General features: G+C 36.9%; 1 pseudogene; it reads right to left on the reverse strand.

Annotated features, from left to right (window-relative positions):
* The window catches only part of LOC119522253, a 17,508-nt pseudogene extending 1,601 nt beyond the window's left edge, over window positions 1-15,907 (reverse strand).
* Window positions 15,908-20,779: the final 4,872 nt, after the last annotated feature.

Consider the following 20,779-nt stretch of genomic DNA (forward strand, 5'->3'; position numbering starts at 1 on the left):
TTTCCTCCTTATGGGACCTGAGACTGCTCTCATCTAGGAAAACCTGATTGGGGTGGCAAAGGAGGCCAGATGCCTAAACAACAGAAAACTACAACCTACACTAAGAAAAATGAAGTTAAAGCCCAGTCAAAGGAACAAACCTATACTTCAACTGAAATACAGGAATTTAAACAACTAATGCTAAATCAATTCAAAAAGTTTAGAGAAGATATGGCAAAAGAGATAAAGGCTATAAAGAAAACTGTGTGTGTACATAAGGCAGAAACTGAAAGTTCAAAAAACCAACTGGCAGAATCTATGGAAATGAAAGGCACAGTGCAAGAGATGTAAGACATGATGGAAACATGCAACAGCAGATCTCAAGAGGCAGAAGAGAACACTCAGGAACTGGAGAACAAGGCAACTGAAAGCCTACATACAAAAGAGAAGATAGAGAAAATAACAGAAAAGTATGAGCAACGTCTCCAGGAACTTAAGGACAAAATGAAATACAAGAATGTATGTATATTGGTGTCCCAGAAGGACAAGAGAAGGGAAAAGGGGTAGAAGCAATAATAGAGGAAATAATCAATGAAAATTTCCCATCTCTTAGGAAAGACATAACATTACAGATCCAAGAAGCACAGCATACCCCAAACAGAATAGATCTAAATGGGCTATGCCAAAACACTTAATATCAGATTATCAAACATCACAAAGAGAGAATCCTGAAAGCAGCAAAAAGAAAAGTGATCCATCACATACAAGGAAGCTCAATAAGACTATGTGTGGATTTCTCAGCAGAAACCATGGAGGCAAGAAGGAAGTGGTGTGATATATTTAAGATACTGACAGAGAAAAACCACCAATCAAGAATCCTATATCTGGCAAAACTATCCTTCAAATATGAGGGAGAGGTCAAACTATTCTCTGACAAACAGACAATGAGAGAGTTTGTGAACAAGATACCTGCCTACGGGAAATTCTAAAGGGAGCACTACAGAATAATAGAAAAAGACAGGAGTTAGATATTTGCAACACAGTTTTGGGTGATGGCAGCACAGCAATGTAAGCACACTGAACAAAGGTAACTAGGAATTTGGTTGAAAGAGGAATGTGAGGAGCATGTGGGACACCAGAAGGAAAGAGGAAAGGTAAAGACTGGGACTATATAACTCAGTGAAACCTAGAGTGTTCAACAATTGTGATAAAATGTACAAATATGTTGTTTCATGAGGGAGAGCAGATGAATGTCAACCTTGCAATGTGTAAAAAATAGGGAGGTATTGGGGGAAAATACAATCAACATAAACTAGAGACTATAATTAACACAACCATTATATTATGTTTCCTTTAATGTGGTGATGGCAATATACCAAGGCAAATGCAGAAAAGAGGGGTGCATAGTGGGGGGGGTATGAGACTCTTGGTATTGGTGGTATTGTTTGACTATTCTACTTTGATTATCTTTCCTTTTGCTGCTTCCTAGCTCTCATGTTTTTTGTTTGTTTTTTTCTCTCTTTCTTTTTTCTTTTTCTTTTGCCTCTCTACCTTCTTTGACTCTTCCTCCTGCTTTGTGGAAGAAATGGAAATGTCCTTATATAGATAGTGGTGAGGGTGGTGAACACATAAATATGTGTCTATACAGGGAGCCATCAATTGTTTACTTAGGATGGAATGTATGGTGTGTGAATAAAACCATCTTTAAAAAAATGGGTTGATGATGAAATCTTGAGGGCAGTACACTGAGTGAAATAAGCCAGACACATAAGGACAAATATTGCAGGGTCTCACTGATAGGAACTAATTATAATATGTAAACTCGTAGACATGAAATATAAATTACCAAGATACAGAATGAAGCTAAAGAATGGGGAGCAGTTGCTTAGTACGAGCAGAATGTTCAACTAAGATGAACTTAAACATTTGGAAATGAACAGAGGTGAGAATAGCTAACATTTCTGAATGGTGCATGAATGTGGTAGAAAGGGGAAGCTCAGAGTCATTTTTGTCACCAGAAAGTTGGAGGTTTAAAGATGGGAATATATAGAACAGTAAACCTTGTGGTGGGCAATGTCTGCGATTAACTGTACAAATATTAGAAATCTCCTTCATGAACCAGAACAAATGTATGACACTACAACTAGAAGTTATTAATAGTGGGGTATATAGGAAAAAATATATACACCTATTGCAAACTATATACTTGAGTTAGTAGTATTTCAACATTCTTTCATGCACAGTAACAAATGTACTACACCAATACTACTAGTAAACAATGGAGGGGGGTTGGTTAGGGTTACGGGATGATGTGTTTCCTTTTCTTTTCTCTATTTTTTCTTCTTTGTCTTTATTTCTTTTCTGGAGTAATGAAAATGTTCTAAAAATTGAAAAAAATTAATTGTGGTGATGGATGCACAGCTGTATGATGGTACTGGGGACAATTGATTGTACACTTTGGATTTTTGGATAATTGTATGGTATGTGAACAATCACAATAAAAAAAGTCTAAAAAATGGTTCTCTGGGGGTGACTCTTAGGTGCCATTACAAGTAGGCTTAGACTCTCCTTTACAGTAAGAAGCTTCACAATGGCAAGCCACAAGATCACTGGCTTGGCCTACCACAATGGTAGTCCCCAATGCTTGTGAGAATATCGGGAATCCACCACGTGGGAAAGTTAATTTCCACATTTTTCCTCAGGCCCTCAAGGGGTCCTACAAATACTCCTTACTCTCTGCCAAAATTACTCTGAGATGCATCAGGGTTTCACAGTAACCTGTACCAACCAACCAGATCTCACCTCTATTCAAGGTTCCATGTAATTATGGTGTTTGATTAAACTGACCATACAAGTTAAATCATATAGTGTGCTACAGAAAGTATAGATTTTGCACCAAATAAACATCTCTTCCTTTGCTGTCACATGGAATTTGAGGTTTTAAAACACGGTCAATATCATCCTTTACCCTTTAGTCAAGTTTACCTTAGTTCTAATCAAGTCCATTTCATTCATATCTCTAATTGAATTCCAGACCTCTTTTTAACCAATTTTCCAATCATGTTCTTTCTAAGTCCCTATCCATCTGTCCAAAGCATTGGCAAAAGCCCATGAATCAGTATATAAATGTATCTCTAGTCATTTCTCCTTCCAAGCAAAATGAACAGTCAGGTGGACTGCTTGAAGGTCTTCCCACCAGGAAGATATCCCTCAACATGTTCCTTCAAAGTCCACCTGAAATGGGCTGCAGTGCTGCAGATGTCCACTATCATGTGGTACCCATATATTATACAGAACCATCTGAAAATCAGGCCTCAGTTTTGTTTTCTTCCTTAGTCAACTTATTGTAAGAAAAACTCCCCAAGGGGCCATATTTGTGGGCTGGGAAAGAGAAGGTAACATGGCAAGTATAAGGGTCATGGTCATTTGGGCCACTTTCTCGTGTAACTTACCTGAGCCTTCAGGATCCACTTGAGAACTGTCTCATATCCATTTTGTGATGGAGGGCTACTGTGCCTGCCAAACTTTATAGCTTGGCAGGTTAGACAACAACTGGGTCATGAGAGGCAACTCAGGTCTCATGGAAACTTGATGGCCAATGTTTAAGTTATTGGTCTCTACTAAGGTCCAGTACCAGCCCAAAAGCTGTATCTCATAACAACAGTAGTTATCTGCAGAGGCTTTGCTAAAATCCCAAGGGTCTGTGTTGTGATTCTCCTATAGGGGCCTCCCAAAGTTTCCAGACAGCATCTATACTTGCCACTGATATTACTAGTGCCACTAGATCTGCTGGGTCATATGTCCCAACTGGCAGAGAAACTTGCACATCAGGCTGGACCTGTCACAGACCTTTCTCTTCGTCTGGTCCCCACTTAAAACTGGAAGATTTACTGGTCACTTGGTAAATGGGCCAGAGTAGCAGCCCAAATGAGGACTAGGTTGTCTCCAAAATCCAAAGAGGCCAATCAAGGGTTGAACCTCTTTTTTAGTCAGAGAAGGAGCCAGATGCAGCAGCTTATCCTTCACCTTAGAATGGATATCTTAACATGCTCCACGACAATGGACACCTAGAAATTTCACTGATGTTGGACACCCCTGTATTTTTGTTGGGTTTATCTCTCTTGCTCTGACATATAAATTCTTTACCATAAGTCTAGGGTAGTTGCTACTTTTTTCTCACTAGGTCCAATCAACATGAGATCATCAGTATAGCAGAACAATGTGATGTCTTTTGGAAGGGAGAAATGATCAAGTTTCTTGTGAACAAGATTATGATATAGGGTTGGAGTGTTGATATAGTATTGAGGTAGGCAGTGAAGTTACATTGCTTGTATTGCTAGCTGAAAGCAAACTGTTTCTGGTGAACCTTAATAACACCAATTGAGAAAAAACAATTTTCCAGATCAATAGCTGCATACCAGGTACCAGGGGATATGTAATTTTCTCAAGCAACAATATCAAATCTGGAACAGCAGCTGCAATTGGAGTCATCACCTGGATAATTTTATAATAATCCACTGTCATGCTCCAAGATCCACCTATGTTTTGCACATGCCAATTAGGATAGTTGAATGGAAATATGTTGGGAATTACCACCCTACATACTTCAAGTCCTTGATGGTGGAACTAATCTCTGCAATCCAAGTCTTAATGATGACATTAATCTCTGCAATCTCTCCAGAAATCCAGTATTGCTTCTGATTTACTATTTTGCTAGGCACAGGCTGTTCTAGTGGATTCCACTTGCCCTCTCCTACAATAATAGTACTCTCTCCACAAGTCTGGGAAACAATGTAGGTATTCTGCCAGTTGCTGAGAATGTCTATTCCAATTATCCATTCTGGAACTGGAAAAATAACCACAGAATGGGTTCAGGGACCCACTGGACCCAATGTAAGAGAGATCTGAGCTAAAACTCTATTAATCACCTGACCTCCATCAGCTCCTACTCTGACTGGTGAACCACAGGGACATTATGTTTCTCTTAGAATTAATGTCACTTCTTAGCCAGTATCTAATAATTCCTGAAGTTTCCAATGATTTGCTTTTCCCCAATGCACAGTTATCCTGGTAAAATGCTGTAGGTCTTTTTGCAGAAGGCTGGGAGGAAGATTAACAGTATAAATTCCTGGCAATGTAGCAGGGTCCTTCCCCGTTGGGACTCACCTTTCCCCTCATTCAAGGTGTTCTGGGTCAGTAAACTGTCTCAAGTCTGGGAATTGATTAAGGGACCATGACTCTCAGTTGCTGTAATTCAAGTTAGACTTTTGTTCACTGGACCTAGAACACTTCTGCCTATACAGTTCATATAAGAATTTAATAGACTCTCCATCTATTTTACTTCTAGGTACCCCATGATCTGCTACCTAATGCCATAGGTCTTTCTGAGTCAGATTCTTCTGATTTCTGCTTTGTGTCTGTTGTCCATTAAGGTAGCCATGCCCACTTTGTATTTGGCAAGTGCTGCCATTTGGTTTCTACCAACTCAGGATCCATTCATCACCATTGTGTTTAAGGATTCCAGTTCAGTGACAGAAGTTCCCACAGTAATATCTGACCTACAGAGTAGAACAAACACAGAGCTTTTCAGGGATGATGGTGTTGGTCTCACAAATGTTTTCCTCACAGTCCTCCTGAAAGGTGTGTCTTCTAGATATTTCTGGGTTGTGTGATCAGGTCTTACATTGTAAATCCATTCTAACACACAAATATCTCTAAGCATTTGGATCCCCTTAATTATGTTATATCAGAGCAGTTCTGGTATTTCAACCTCAGGTAATGTCCTCATTTCAGTCCAGGTTTCAACCAACCACCCAAACAAACACCTAAAGCCCTTTCTAAGCCATTGAGATACAACAATGAATCCAGAATCTCTTCTTAGTGGACCCATAGCAATAAATTCAGCCTGATCTAACTTTTATTCCTTCCGCGATTATTGTACACCATTAATGTCCATTCCCAGACCTATTCTCCTGATTTTTGTCTATATAAATTGGAAAACTCTTGCAAGTCTTTTGGAGTATAGTATAACTCCTCATGAGTCACACTTCATACCTCACATTTTGGGGCCTGTTGGAACTTTAGACTATGTACAGGTCTGGAAGAAAAGAAGGGTGGTGGGGTGGTCATAAGAAGTATTAGAAATGTCTTGTGAACCAATTACTTCAGGGAATTCCTTTGCAGTTTCATCTGGTAAAAGGATTCATCTCTCCAGGTTGTCCTCAGGGGAGGAAGTTACAGGTTTATCAGAAACTGTAGGGTTAATCTCTTCTGGTGGAAGTTGGATGGCTGGTTCCTCATGGCAGACTGAAGATTTGGAAGCTGTTTCCACAGGACAGGCCAGAGGTTGGGTGGCTGTTTCATCAGGGCAGACCATTACAGGTTTATCTGGCAAAGACAGCATAATCTAGGGATTCAATGTACACACTGCAATCATTATCAACATATATCACCCCATTCCAGTTTTCAGTATCCCATTCCTTTCCAATCACTGCTCTCAGTTTAACAGCAGATACCCTGCAAGTTTGGGATTTTAATTTATGTTGTAATTCTGCCATTCACACAATGACACTCTGGGTCTGGTTTTCAGAGCCCCTAATTCTGCTGCTACAGGAAATAAGATTTTATTTCAGGGCACACATAACATCTTTCATATGCTTCATGTGGTGCTTAAGTTGCAAATCTTCATCTCAACCCTTTCTTTCATAAGAACAAGCCAATATTATTATACCTTTTAACTGCACAAAACTCTGTTAGGGTCTCAAAAACACTCTTATCCAGCGCCTTGCCTTTTATAAGCATTTGAGCAGCCATATCTAGTGGTGATATTTTGCATATCTCTGTTGTCACCTCACACCATGGACTATCAATGCCATCTTGATTATTGGAAATAGAGTCATTAGTGCCTTTGAAACTAATTAGAGTGGAGAACCAATTGTAAAAACCTCAGAATCAGTTCATATATCCCAGTTTTAAGATTCTGTTTCTCAAGAACAACTCCTGGTACCAAAACTGCATTAGTTAATGTTCTCTAGGGAAACAGAACTAACAGGAGATATCTGAAATTATGAGATTTTATAAAATTGTCTCATGAAACTGTGGAGATGTTTGAGTCCAAATTCCATAGGGCAGGCTGCAAGCTGGGATCTCCAATGAAGGTTTTTGATGAATTCCCCAGGAGAAGATGGCCTGCTGAAGGAGACATGAAAATTCTCTCTTCCGACTGCTGAAGTCATCACTTATCCTTTTTAAAATATTCAACTGACACATTTCATTGCTGAAGGCAATCTCCTCAGTTGATTGTAGAAGTAATCAGCCATAGATACAATCACCTTTCGAATGATTTGTCCATGAAATATCCTCACCATATCAGTTAGGCCAATTCTTGTTTGACCAAAAACTGAGCATCAATACCTGGCCACATTGACACATGAGCCTAACCATCACAGTAGATAATAAAGGAACAATACCATGAGAATACAAAGGAGATTGTCCTTTGATAGTTAGACAAGGTAGGTCATGGAGAGCCTTGCATGCTATCCTGAGAACCTTGGATTTTATCCTTCAGATTCTGAGGAGCTATTGAAAAGTTTTAATTAAGGAGGTTGTGTCATCAGAAAAAAAAATGTTTTAGGAAGATCGTCCTGAGATCAGTGTGCACATATTAGTAGGTGCCAAGAGTGGATATAGAAGGAATAGTTAGGAAGTTAATGTAACAGTCCAGGGGAGTGATTAAATGGGTCTAAAATAAGGCAGTAATTTTAGGGATAGACGTAAAGGATATTAAAGATGTAGAATCAACAGGACACAGTGTTTAATTAGATGTGGAAGATTAGAGGGAAAGAGTCAGAGGTGAACTCTCATCTTTCTTGGGTATAGAATATAAAAGGATGGGCAATTTCAGGTGACAGAGTAGGGAAAATATTATTTTAGATAGGCGGGGTGCAAGTGCCTGATGAAATTAATAATTTTTTGACTATCCTGTAATATTCAAGCTTGTGAACACTTTAACATTCATCTGGTTTATAGTCAAATTTTATCTATGGGGAAACTGAGACACATAAAAGGTAAGTCATAAAACAACCTAGTTACAGAAAAATAACTAAAAACTTGAAGATCTTGACACCAAATTGTTCCATCATATCACATTGCCAATAGGTCTACCCTTATGGAAATTAATTTTATTTCAAAAGCAGTAAAATAGAGAGATAACCCAGCACTCATTTTTGCATTTATCCTGTGTACAGAAAACATTCCAAATGCCCTCATAATAATAATGAATTAATGATTATATGACAACAATGCTAGAGGTTATTGGCGCTCCTTCTTCTTACCTTGCCTAATAACATATACTGGAATTTTTTGCTAAGATTTACATGAGCCAAATTTGGATTAGATATTTTCTACCTGTTTTTTTTCCTTTTCTTTTTACTCCCAATGAGGTATGTGGTCACTGAGTGCAGGCACTATTGCAAATGATTTAGTAGCTTCAACTAGGAATAAAATTGTAGGGGTTCCATATCTACCTCTATCAGATATAAAACATCTGTAAAATGGAGAGATAAATTTCTCATAGAAATATCATAAGAATTAAATGAGATAATATGTGCAAAGTGCTCATGACAGTACCTGGACAGTAAAAGCATCCAATTAGTAGTTATTGGAACTCATTGATGCTTGGCAAATATTTGTCATGTTTAAATAAATGAAATTTGAAAACTATTTTTTAAAGAGTTACAAAAGAGTCTTACTCATGTTTCCCATCACCTGCAATCTGTAGATAACACTAATGCAAAATGAAATGCTTTTAGTTCAATTTAATATATTAGGATCAAACAAAGTGTTTCTTTATAAAATCATTAGTGACATAGTATAAGGGGAAATATAAGCTTCAAAATGGACTATGACACTAAAACAGGAAACTCAGTGTGTTTTTTTCCTTCAGCATTTTGACATTGTCACATTAATAAATATATTTAAGGCATGCTGGCCTCATTAATAGCAGTGCCAATTGTTAATGGAAAAACATTGCCTAATTCTAATGGCAAAATATTGTCTTTCATTGCTCAGAAAATCATCCTGAAATGACAGTATTTCCCCCAAAAGTTAATGTAAATAATTATTCATTCATCAAACAGAAGCCTATTATGTATTCACTGATAGATCAATTACAAGTTGTATAAGCAGAGTTGTTTTATTTTGAAATTGAAAAAAAGATTAAAGGAAGGTTTGTACCACTGAACTTTCCTTCCTGACTCAATGGTGATGGCCAATGAGGAGGATGTAATGTGTTTTAGGGAAAAACACTCCATGATCCAGTCAGAATTCTGTCTCAGATGAAGAGCAGTCTAGAAGTCCAGGATTCCACATAGGGTAAATCTTGGAATGGAGTTCCAAATTTCTCAAATTTATTAGACCACACATAGGGAGAATAAAATTCAACATAAAGCTTAAAATAATGAAAATGATTTAAATTTAAAATGAAATACTAAAAGCATAGGGAAATAACTCATAGTACATCAAACTTTTCACAAAATGCACACCCATATTACCTTAACCAAAACCCTTGTGGTCAGATAATTGGTTTTGGAATGCAGATTAATTTTGGATTTTAAAAAGGTAACAGAGTATATATCACATATTAATTAGTTCTTCCACCAAGGTCTGGGGCAGGATCTCATAACCAAAACACATTAATACTTCTCTAACCATACATTTGAATATTCATAACCAAAAAACCTCATGTCAATACAGTCAGATTTTTCTTGCAAATGGGTTTTGTGCCAAACATTATAAACAAACAAATTTTTTGGTTTTCAGTGCATTTTGGATTTTGGAATTGCAAATAAAATTTTGAGTAAATTTATATATTTTAATAATTGAGCTGTTGCTTGCACCATATGTCTCTGCCAACTCCTTTCCCAATCCAGCTTATTTTTCCTGCAGGGAAGGAATGAAATGAAGGAGAGAGGGCAGGACAAAGATCAGGAATCCACATGATATATTATAGACCCATACTTAAAGCTGTTGGGCAATACAGAATATATACTTCTGAATATCGTTACTATTTTTGTAACTCTTACTTTCTACAGATTTCTTCTAAATTGTTTCTTCTAAAGTTGTTCCATAAATTCATTTCATTATATAAGTGGCAATAAACAGATGGACTGCATGGACTATGTTCAAATCTTCAGCAAGATACATTCTCAATCATTTGACACTGGATAAAACACATATTGTCTATACTTTTACATGATTTGTGAGAAATATAACTGACAAAGCCATCAATAGATTTCTTCAGACACATTCTGAAGGAAGCTTTTGCCTGACACACATGACTGGATGAAGCATGAACATGGACCATCAAGCCTATCAGAGCTCCATTATCAGTCAATGGATAAAAGAGCAAGAAGTGATAGTAGCTCTCTCATCCCACCTAGACATGTGCTTCTGAATCACCCATGGTGGAGTATAATGTAGACATGACCTGCTGTGGACAGAATTATTAAATTAGGGAACTCTGCTTTGGTCAATTCTACCTTAGCTTCCTTTTAATATTCATATAACTTTTCAGCCATAAGAAAACTGTCCTGTGAAATTCATATACACTGATTAATGGAAAACTTATCTCTGAACTTCAAACAAAACTTGGAATTTATATGACAGAGACATATATTTTAATTTTTGTGGATAAATTGATAAGGGATATTTTTATGAAATAAACATCTGAATTAAACACTGTACTTAATGTATACTTTTTCACAAGAAAATATTTAATAAGCACTATATGATGGGTTCTGTGCTATTGCAGAGTTTAAAATGAATGTAGAAGTTTTGTAGGCTGATTACTTCTGATATCAAAGAAAGTGAGGTAATGTTAGAGATGCTGCACTCCTATTTGCTTTACTGAAAGAAATTGTATGACATAGCACAATTAAACCATTAATTACCATCCCCCAATGTTCAACTATATGAAGGGGAAATTGTTTTTTGAAATTCTTCACTTCTCTTTCAGTTTCAACTCTGATGTATAAAGAGCTTGGAAGTCATCTCTCCCATGCTTACAATAATTAAAGCTGGACAAACTGAAAAGCAACAGCTCTTCTTGGACACACCAGAAAATGGAAGACACATGCTAAGTCGCCACCCAGAAATATGGAGAAACAAGTGCATCCAGAGATATCAATCAATGCACATTTACTTACCTCTGGAGCTATACACTAGAAGGAATACTTAAATGGTAATTTTAATAAACAGCTGGAGGCTGATTGTGGACTAGTTTGATGGTGAAAATCTCCTGGGATAAGTAGCCTTGGGAGGGTCTCCACACTTTCATGGACTTTCATTCTAAGAACCTCATCAGGATCTCATGATAAGAGCAGAAGAAACATCCTATCATGAGCCTCACAAGGGGAGGGGAAGAGTATTCATTACAAAATACACCCAGATCCTTGGTTCCATAACAAAGACCTATTCTGGAGGAGAAAGGATTTTGCTGTAGCAAAATTCTGAAATCATATTTAAACTAGGGGAAAGGAATTGATACCCATTCCAGTCCCTTCAATTCTTCCTGTTCCATCTAAGGGAGGTGGGTAGTAACATAAGTCAAAAAGGTCAGGGCTCCAAAGAAACAGATTTTGAATACTCCAACCTGGAAATGGACAGGGGAAAGGGAAAAAAGCAATAACAATGGAGGAAGGACAGAAATAATTTTGAAGGCCAAAGAACCAAGATGCAGATTTACTAAAAAACTGAGACTTAACCAAGAAGATTGTCTCATTTACTCTTAGCACTACACCAAGTTGACTCCAGTATAACAACAGTGAATTAGAGCTTAATGAGCTGCAAGACACAGACTCTCTCTAAAAGACAGTGCATAAGTAGCCCAAAAGAAGAGAGGGGAGACAAAAACAAGGGCACTGATGAAATTTGAAGACTCTGGTACTGATATCTACAACAAACTTTAAGCACAGTCCAAACCTTATCCAGATTAACGTAAATCCTCACACTAAAGGCCAATTTACCTCAATTCTTATTACCCAGTATAAAATGTCTGGCTTTCAAAAGGAAATTACAATGCCTGACAAATGCAAGAAAAACAAAGCCTGAAGATACAAGGGAATCATCAGAATCATATTCAGATATGACAGAAATGTTGAAATTATCACATATAGAATTTAAATAACTTTGCCTAATATTTTAAGAGCTCTCACGGAAAAAGTATTCATCATGAATAAGAGCAGGGATATGGAAACTCCAGAATCAAAAGGGAGTGATAGAAATAAAAATACAGTAACAGTTATTTTAAAAAGTTCCTTCACTACACATGGCTGAGGAAAATATCAGTGAACTTGAAGATGTCATTATAAATTTCTTACCTGAAATACAAAGAAGAAAAAAGAATGAAAAAAGAAACAAGAAAACAGAAAGACACGTAACAACTAAAACTTTCAGACAATATAAAAAACGTAATATATTGCAATTGGACTATCAGAATGAGAAGAAAGAAATGGAATGGAAGGGACATTTGAAGTAACAATGGCTAAGATTTTACAAAATTAATGACTGACTACAAACCACAGATCCAGGAAGCTAAGAGAACACCAACAAGGATAAATGTGAAAAAGAGTTACACCTAGACATGCAATATTCAGATTGCAGAAAACCAAAGCCAAAACAAAAATCTTGAAGGAAGCCAAAGTGAAAACTAACAAACAAAATCTTACCTGTAAAGAAACAAGGAGGAAAATTATAGCAGATTCCTCATCAGAAACCAAGTAATCAGGATGAGAGTGGAGTGAAATATTTTAGTTGTGAAAGAAAACACCTACCACCAAAAGTTCATCCAGTGAAATTATCTTTCAAAGTGAAAGAGAAATAAGGACATTCTTAGCAAACAAAAGCTGATGTAATTTATTTCCTGCCATGCAGGAACTGTTAAAAAATATTTTCCTCACCTGAAGGAAAGTGATACAGGTCAGAGACTTGGTTCTACATAAATAAAGGAAGTATATTAGAGAAGGAATAAATAAAGGTGAATAAAATCTTCATTTTGATTTTTATTACTTTTTGGGAAAGAAAATTTCTTGTTTAAAGTAATAATAGTAACAATCTGTGGTTAATTATAGCATATGGAAAAGTGAAATAAAAGAGAGCAATACCACAAAGTATAAGAGGGAGGAATCAGCAGTACCCTGTTATAAGACAGCTGTACTAAATGTGAAGTAGTATCATATTATTTGAAGGTGGGCTTAGATTATTCAAAAATGTATATTGAAACTCTAAGGCAACTAATAAGCTTTTAAAGACATATAATTGTTATGTTAAGAGAGGAGATAAATTGGAATCATTGTAGGCAAATCTATGTATAGAAAAGTAGATTAGTGGTTGCCAGGGACTTGGGGAAGGGGGTAGTGACTCCTAATAGGTACTCGTTTTCCACTTGGGGTGATGAAAATATGTTGTGGAAATAGATAATGGTGGTGTTCTCACAATATTGTGACCATTCTAAAACTCATCTGATTGTACACTTTAAAATGTTTAAAATGGTAAACTACATATTATATGAATTAATAAAAGGGATTTGTTTAAAAAGCAAAACAAAGAAAGAAACATGGAAGATACTCAACTAAAACCAGAGAAGGCAGAAATGGTGGGAGGAGGAGGAGAACAAATGAAACAAATAGAAAAAACTTGCAAACATGGTAGATTTAATCCACCTATATCAATAGTCACTTCAAATGTGAATGACCTAAATACAACAATTACAAGACAGGTTGTCAGAGTGCATAAAAAATGCAATACCCAATTTTATATGTCTACAGCATGTCTGTTTTAATACAAAGACTCAGATAGGTTAAAAGCAATGGGATAGATCACTAATGAGGAGAAAGCTGGAATATATACATTAACTTCAGACAAATAAGACTTCAGAGGAAGGAATATTATCAAGGATAAAGAGGAGCATTAAGCAATGATAAAGAAGTCAATTTTCCAAGGAGACATAAAAATCCTAAATGTGTATATACTTAACAAAACAACAGATCTGATAGAACTGCAAGGATAAATAGACAAATCCACTATTATACTTAGAGATTTCTACACATTAAATAATAAATCAAGCAAGCAGAAAATCAGTAAAGAAATGGATGACATGAACAGCATTATAAATTATCTTGATCTAACTGACATTTATAGACTACTCCATTGAACAAGAGCATATTATACACTCTTCTGAAGCCCACATGGAGCATTCACCAAGATAGACTACCTTTGGTGTCATAAATCACATCTTCAATTTTTGAAGAATGTAAATCATATAACGTATGTTCTCAGGACATGCTGGAATTAAAGTGGAAATCTTTATGAGAAAGACAGCTGTGTGTGCTATCCTCAATTATTTGGAAATTAAGCAATGCACGTCTTAACTCATGGGTGAAAGAATTAGTCTCAAGAAAAATTAAAAATAAATTGAAAAAAATGCAAAACCAAGTGCATTATTTCAAAATTTGGGGGATACAGCAAAAACAGAGCTTAGAGAGAAATTTGAAACCTTAAAGGGATATATTAGAAGAAAAGAAAAATCTCAAATCAATAGCATAAGTTTTCATCTTAGGAAACTACAGAGAGAAAAGCAAATGACACCTAAGGCAAGCCAAAGAAAAGAAATAATAAAAACAGAGCAGAAATCAATAAAATAGAGATAATGAAAACAGCAGTTAAAATCAATGAAGCCAAAAGCTTCTTCTTTGAAAATATGAATAAAATTGATAAAAATCTAATGACTAAACAAGAAAAAGAGAAAACAAAAATCATCAATAACAGAAATACTACTATTGATCCTACAGACATTAAAAGAATATTAAGGAGGGGCAGGGCAAGGTGGTGGAGTGGTGAGGTGTGGGTTGTAGTTACTTCTCTGGGGCAGTTGGTAGAATGCCAGGAACTGTGTGGACCAGACACCACAGAAAAATTTGTTTGGCCATGCTTCATGCAACACTAGAAGATGTGTGGAACAGCTGAGATCAGTGAAATCTTTGAGTTCTCATGGCCAGGGGGCCCATGCTCCTACCTCCCAGGAACAGTCCCAAGAGAGGAGGGGCCATTGGTGCTGGGAACCAGGAGGGAGAACTGAAGTTGCAGCTCTGACTGACAGGCTCAGACTCCTGAAAAAAAACTCCAACCATAGATAGACTGAGATCAGACAAAGGAGAATCTGGGAACAGTCAGCAAAGCAGAGAGGAAATAGGACCAGCAAAAACAGCCAAAAATAATAAAAACAGAGAATTTTGGAGCTGGGGATGAGCATAATATGGAGAAGGGCAGGGCTCAAACAGAATCTGGAACATTTGCAAACCCAGGGGCCAGAGCCCTTGTCTGAAAAGCTGGTTTCTCAGGTTTCTTGATTGTTCCTTAATCTCCCAAAACTCCTTGCCTTTTAGCATTTCAATAGCCCATTAGATCTGCAAGGACAGTAAATAGTCCATACTGCACCCTTCTATTACTTTTTCTTTTTCCTTTTTTATTCTTTTTCTCTTTTTTTTAAAAAAAATAATTATTCTAAGAAGTCCGTTACAGAAAAGCTCAAAGACTTGCAATTTGGGCCCAGGCAAGAGCAGTGCTAAGGTAGCTCTGAGAGATAAAGCAATAAGTCTAGTGGTGAAGAAAATTCACTAACACCACAACTTCCAAAGAAAAGAGGGGCATGGCCCAGTTCCAGTTGTAGCCCTCTTTTTGGAAACTCAGACCCTAGGGGCTGGAATTCAGAAACCAGTATCAGTCAGCCACATCCCTGATAGGGTGAGAGTTCCTGGGAGAACTAAAAGCTCCATGCCTCCTTACACTGGTGGCGGAACTGTAGGCTGGCAAGTGCCACCTGCTGGACAGCATAGGAGAAGCAGAGTCTTAAGGCCTCACAGGAGGGTCTCATTCTCCAGGAAACTCCTTACCCTCCTACTGAGACCTGGGACTAGGGTCAAAGACTGAATGAAAAATTGGGTGGGATGGGGGGATGATTTGGGCATTCTTTTTTACTTTTATTTCTTATTCTGATTCTGATTCTTTGTGGTGTAAGGAAAGTGGTCAAAAATATATTGGGGTGATGAAGGCATAACTATGTGGTGGTACTGTGAACAGTTGATTGTATACCATCAATCATTGTATGGTATTTGAATATACCTCATTAAAACTGAATTTAATTTAAAAAATGTAAACCAACAATGGGGGGTGGAGGGGAATGGGATGTTTTGGATGTTCTTTTTTATTTTTATATTTATTTTATCTTTTGGAGTAATGAAAATGTTCAAAGATTGTGGTGATGAATGCACAACTATGTGGTGATACTGTGAACAACTGATTGTACACTTTGAAGGATTGTATGTTATGTGAATATGCCTCAATAAAATTGCATTAAAATGAATATTAAGGGGGGGGGATAGAAAAAAATATGGCAGCATAGGGAGGAGTGGGTTTTAGTCTGTCCTCCAGGGCAGCTAGTGAATAACCAGGAACTGTCCAAAACAACTGGTTGGGGTCTTAAGAGATAATATGCACATTGTAGAACAGCCAGGAATGAGGGAAAATGCTGTTAAATTGCAGCTGTTAAATCATTCTATGCTGTGGAGGCTGGTGCCCCTCTCCCACAGGAATGGCAGGCTGGCTCAGAGTCATTCCCTGGCTGGAAACAGAAGCCTTCTCTACTAGGAGCAAAGGAAGGATAGTCCAGATAGTCTCCAATTGCAGATCTGCTTGATGAATTCAGACTGTTGAATACCAGCTCCAAGAATAGATAAATTTACTATGCAAAAAAGAAAGAAGTCAGGAGATACATTTCAGCCCCACTCACATCAGGGAGGAAGCAGGTTTCATGGAAAAAACAGAGGCTTATGGAGTTGACTGAGCTCAGATTGCTAGAAAAGGAGTTTACCCGAGGAAAAGGGGCACATACAGCTGGGTACCAACACCAGCTCTTGATTGGCAAACCCAGGGGGTGAGAACCTGCTCAAAGAACAGGTTCTTGCAATATTTTTAAGCAGTCCATTAAAGAAAGCAGCTGGCATTCCTGGTTTTCAGTCCTGACCCAGGCAAGGGCAGAAGTAGGCGTCACTGAGAGTCAAAGTAATTAATAAGGCAGGCAGATGTGATAGTTCCCTAAAAGGTACACCTTCCCTGTGAAAAGGTGGTGAAAGGCCCAGCATAAGTGGTGGGTCTCATTCAGAGAATTTAGACCCTAGGAACTAGGATATCAGCAATAGCTTCAACCTACAAAAAGCAAAGCCCTTTTCATGTCAAACAAGTTCTGGCAAGGGTAGAAGTGGGGCTGCTTGAGAGTTCAGTAACTTTTCCAGCCTGCAGGGTCAAGATGTAGAGAGTGACTCCCCCACAATCAAAGAAGGGGGGTCAAGGCCCAGCACAGGTGAAGACTGTTATTTAGAGAATGCAGACACCAGTAACTTGGAAAATAGAAACCGTTTATGCCTGCCTTCTCCTTAGCCTCTGTCTCAAACATTCTCCTGGAAGGAGCTAGGTCTGCTGATGATTAAAGGCTCAGTACCACTTTATGCTGGTGGGGAGCAGCAGGATGAAAAGCTCTATCTGTTGGGCAGGACAGAAAAAGCACAGAATCAGGAGAAATCAAAGGAAAGTTTGGCATCCTACTAGATCTCATCCCCAGGAGCAAATGATACTGATGTACACCCCATTCATGAGTCCTGGGCCCATATTTTCCTGGAACAACTAACTGGGGTATATCCTCTCTGAGTGGGCCCTCTTCAAAGAAGCAGACTTCCAAGGCAAGAATAAGAAAAATAAGAAGTGAAAAAATTCTGTTCAGTTGAACATAAGCAATGCTAGAGATCTAGAATAAGTTGAACCAAATGTCAAAGAACAGTTATAGCACAATGCCAACCAACAAGAAAACCCTAAGCAAAAAGAGAGAAAAACTTCAGAATAAACTACTCAAGAAAATCAAATGCCTAGACACCAGCAAAAAAAATCAAAAGACACAGCAGGAAGCATGAATATATGGCCCAGTTAAAGGAACAAATGAAGTTTCAGGTGAGATACAGGAGTTGAAACAACTAATTAAAGATATTCAAACAAATCTTTTAAATTAATTCATCAAGTTGAAGGAAAATGTGGCAAAAGAAATTAAGGATAACAGAAGACACTGGGTAATCATAAACAAGAACTTGGAAGCTTGCAAAAAATGACAGAACTTATGGAAACAAAGGGCACAATAGAAGAGATGAAAACACAATTGAGATGTACAAATGCAGATTTTAAGAGAAAAAAGGATTAATGAACTAGAGAACATGACATGAAATCTTACACACAGAAGAAAAGATAGGGAAAAGACTGGAAAAATTAGAGCAGGGACTCAGAGAATTGAAAGAAAACATGAAGTGAATGAATACATCTGTTATGGGTGTTCCAGAAGGAGAGGGAAGAGGAAATGGGCAGAAAGAATAATTGAGGAAATAATAGTATAAATTTTCCCAAATCTTATGACAGACCTCAAATCACAGGTCCAAGAAGTGCAGCATACCCCCAACAGAACAGATCTAAATAAACCTTCTCCAAGGCATTTATTAATAAGATCATCACCTTCCAAAGACAAAGAGAGAATTCTGAAATCAGCAAAAGAAAAGCAATCCATCACACACAGGGAAGCTTGATAAAACAAAGTGCAGATTTCTCAGCAGAAACCATGGAGGCAAGAAGGCAATAGCATGATATATTCAAGATAGTGAAAGAGAAAAACTGTCAGCTGATAATTCTATATCTGGCAAAACTGTCCTTCAAAATTAGGGAGAGTTTAAAATACTTACAGATAAAAAGACACAGAGAGTTTTTGAACAAGACACCTGTTACAGAAGAAATACTAAAGGCAGTGCTCCAGGCAAATAGGAAATGACAGGAGAGAGAGATTTGGAGGAGAGTGTATAAATGAATATTTTTAGTACTAATAGCTAATAGGGTAAAGAGAGGAAACAAAAGATATGATATCTAAAATCCAAAGGATAAAATGGTTGCAGAAAATGCTGCCTTTATAATAATAACATTGAATGTTAATGCATTAAGCTACCAATCAAAAGACATAGATGTGCAGAATGGATTAAAAAAAAAAACAGTATCCACCTATATGCTGTCTAGGAGAGACTCACTGTAGACTCAAGGACAAAAACAGGACTAAAACAACAATTAGAAAACAGTGGGGTTAGTTACACCAATATCAGACAAGTTAGATTTTAAATGTAAAGCAATTAAAAGAGACAAAGAAGAAAAATATGAATGAATAAATGGGACAATTCATTAAGAATAAAGAACAGACATAAATATTCTGCACCAAGCCAGAGTGCCCCAAAAATACATGAGGCAATCACTGACAACATGGAAGGAATAAATAGAAACCTCTACTATAATAGTAGGAGACTTCAATATAACATTCTCATCAATAGATAGAAAATCAAAACAGCAGATCAATAAGGAAACAGAGATATCCCAGCAGGGTATACATTATTCTCAAGTGCCAACGGAATATTCTCCAGGATAGACCACACATTGTGTCACAATGTAGGTCTCAAAAATTTTAAAATTTTGAAATTATAAAAAAAATTCTCAGATCATAACAGAATGAAACTGGAAATCAGTAATAGGTATAAGTCTAGAAAATTCACAAATAAAAAACAACATACTCCTAAAAAACCAAGGGCAAGGAAGCAATTACATGAAAAATCAGTAAATATGGCAAATGAAAATAACTCAAAATATCATCATCTCAAGATGAACAAAAACAGAAAACAACAGATCAAAATTTATGGGGTGAAGTGAAGACAGTGCTTAGCCGGAAATTTATTGCCCTAAGTGCCTACTGTAAAAAAGAAGAATAAGCAAAAATCAAGTACCTATCTGCTCATCTGGTGGAACTAGAAAAAGAACACCAAATTAACCCCAAAGAAAAGAGACAGAAAGGAATAAGAAAGATTAGAACAGAAATAATGAAATTGAGAAAATAAAACAATACAATCGACATAAGAAGAGGTTGGTTCTTTGAGAAAATCAATAAAATTGACAGACCCTTAGCTAGGCAGATAAAGAAAAAAAGAGAAAGGTTGAAAATAAATGAAATCAGAAATGGGAGGGGGGCATTACTAATGAACCCATAGAAATTAAATAGATAATGAGTTGATATTATGAACAACTGTATGATAACAAACTAGACAACTTAGATGAAATGAACAACTTCCTAGAAGCACATGAACAACCAAAATTGACTTGAGAAGAAATAGAACACGTCAACAATCCAATCACACATAAAGAGATTGGATATGTCATCAAAATCCTCTCAAGACAGAAAATTCAGGATGAAATGGGTTCAAATGTGAATTCTACCAAGCATTCAAGGAAGAATCATTAGCAATCCTACTCAAAAAAGTTGAAGAGGAGAGAAATCTACCTAACTCATTCCATGAAGCCAACATCACCCTAATACCAAAGCCAGACAAATATAATGCAAGTAATGAAAATTACAGACTAGTCTCTCTAATGAACACAAGTAGAAATATCCTCAACAAAAGAATCTTCCAAAGCAAATTCAGAAGCACATTAAAAGAATTATACACCATGGTCAAGAGGGTTTTATTCCAGGTATGCAAGGATGGCTCACCATAAGAAAATCAATTAATGTAATACCCCACATCAACAAATCAAGGGAGAAACACAGAAATATCTCAATTGATACAGAAAACGCATTTGAAAAAATTAAGCATTCTTTTTTGCTAAAAAGACTTCAAATGATAGG

This window comes from Choloepus didactylus, chromosome X (genome assembly GCF_015220235.1).
Source record: "Choloepus didactylus isolate mChoDid1 chromosome X, mChoDid1.pri, whole genome shotgun sequence".
NCBI lineage: Eukaryota > Metazoa > Chordata > Mammalia > Pilosa > Megalonychidae > Choloepus > Choloepus didactylus.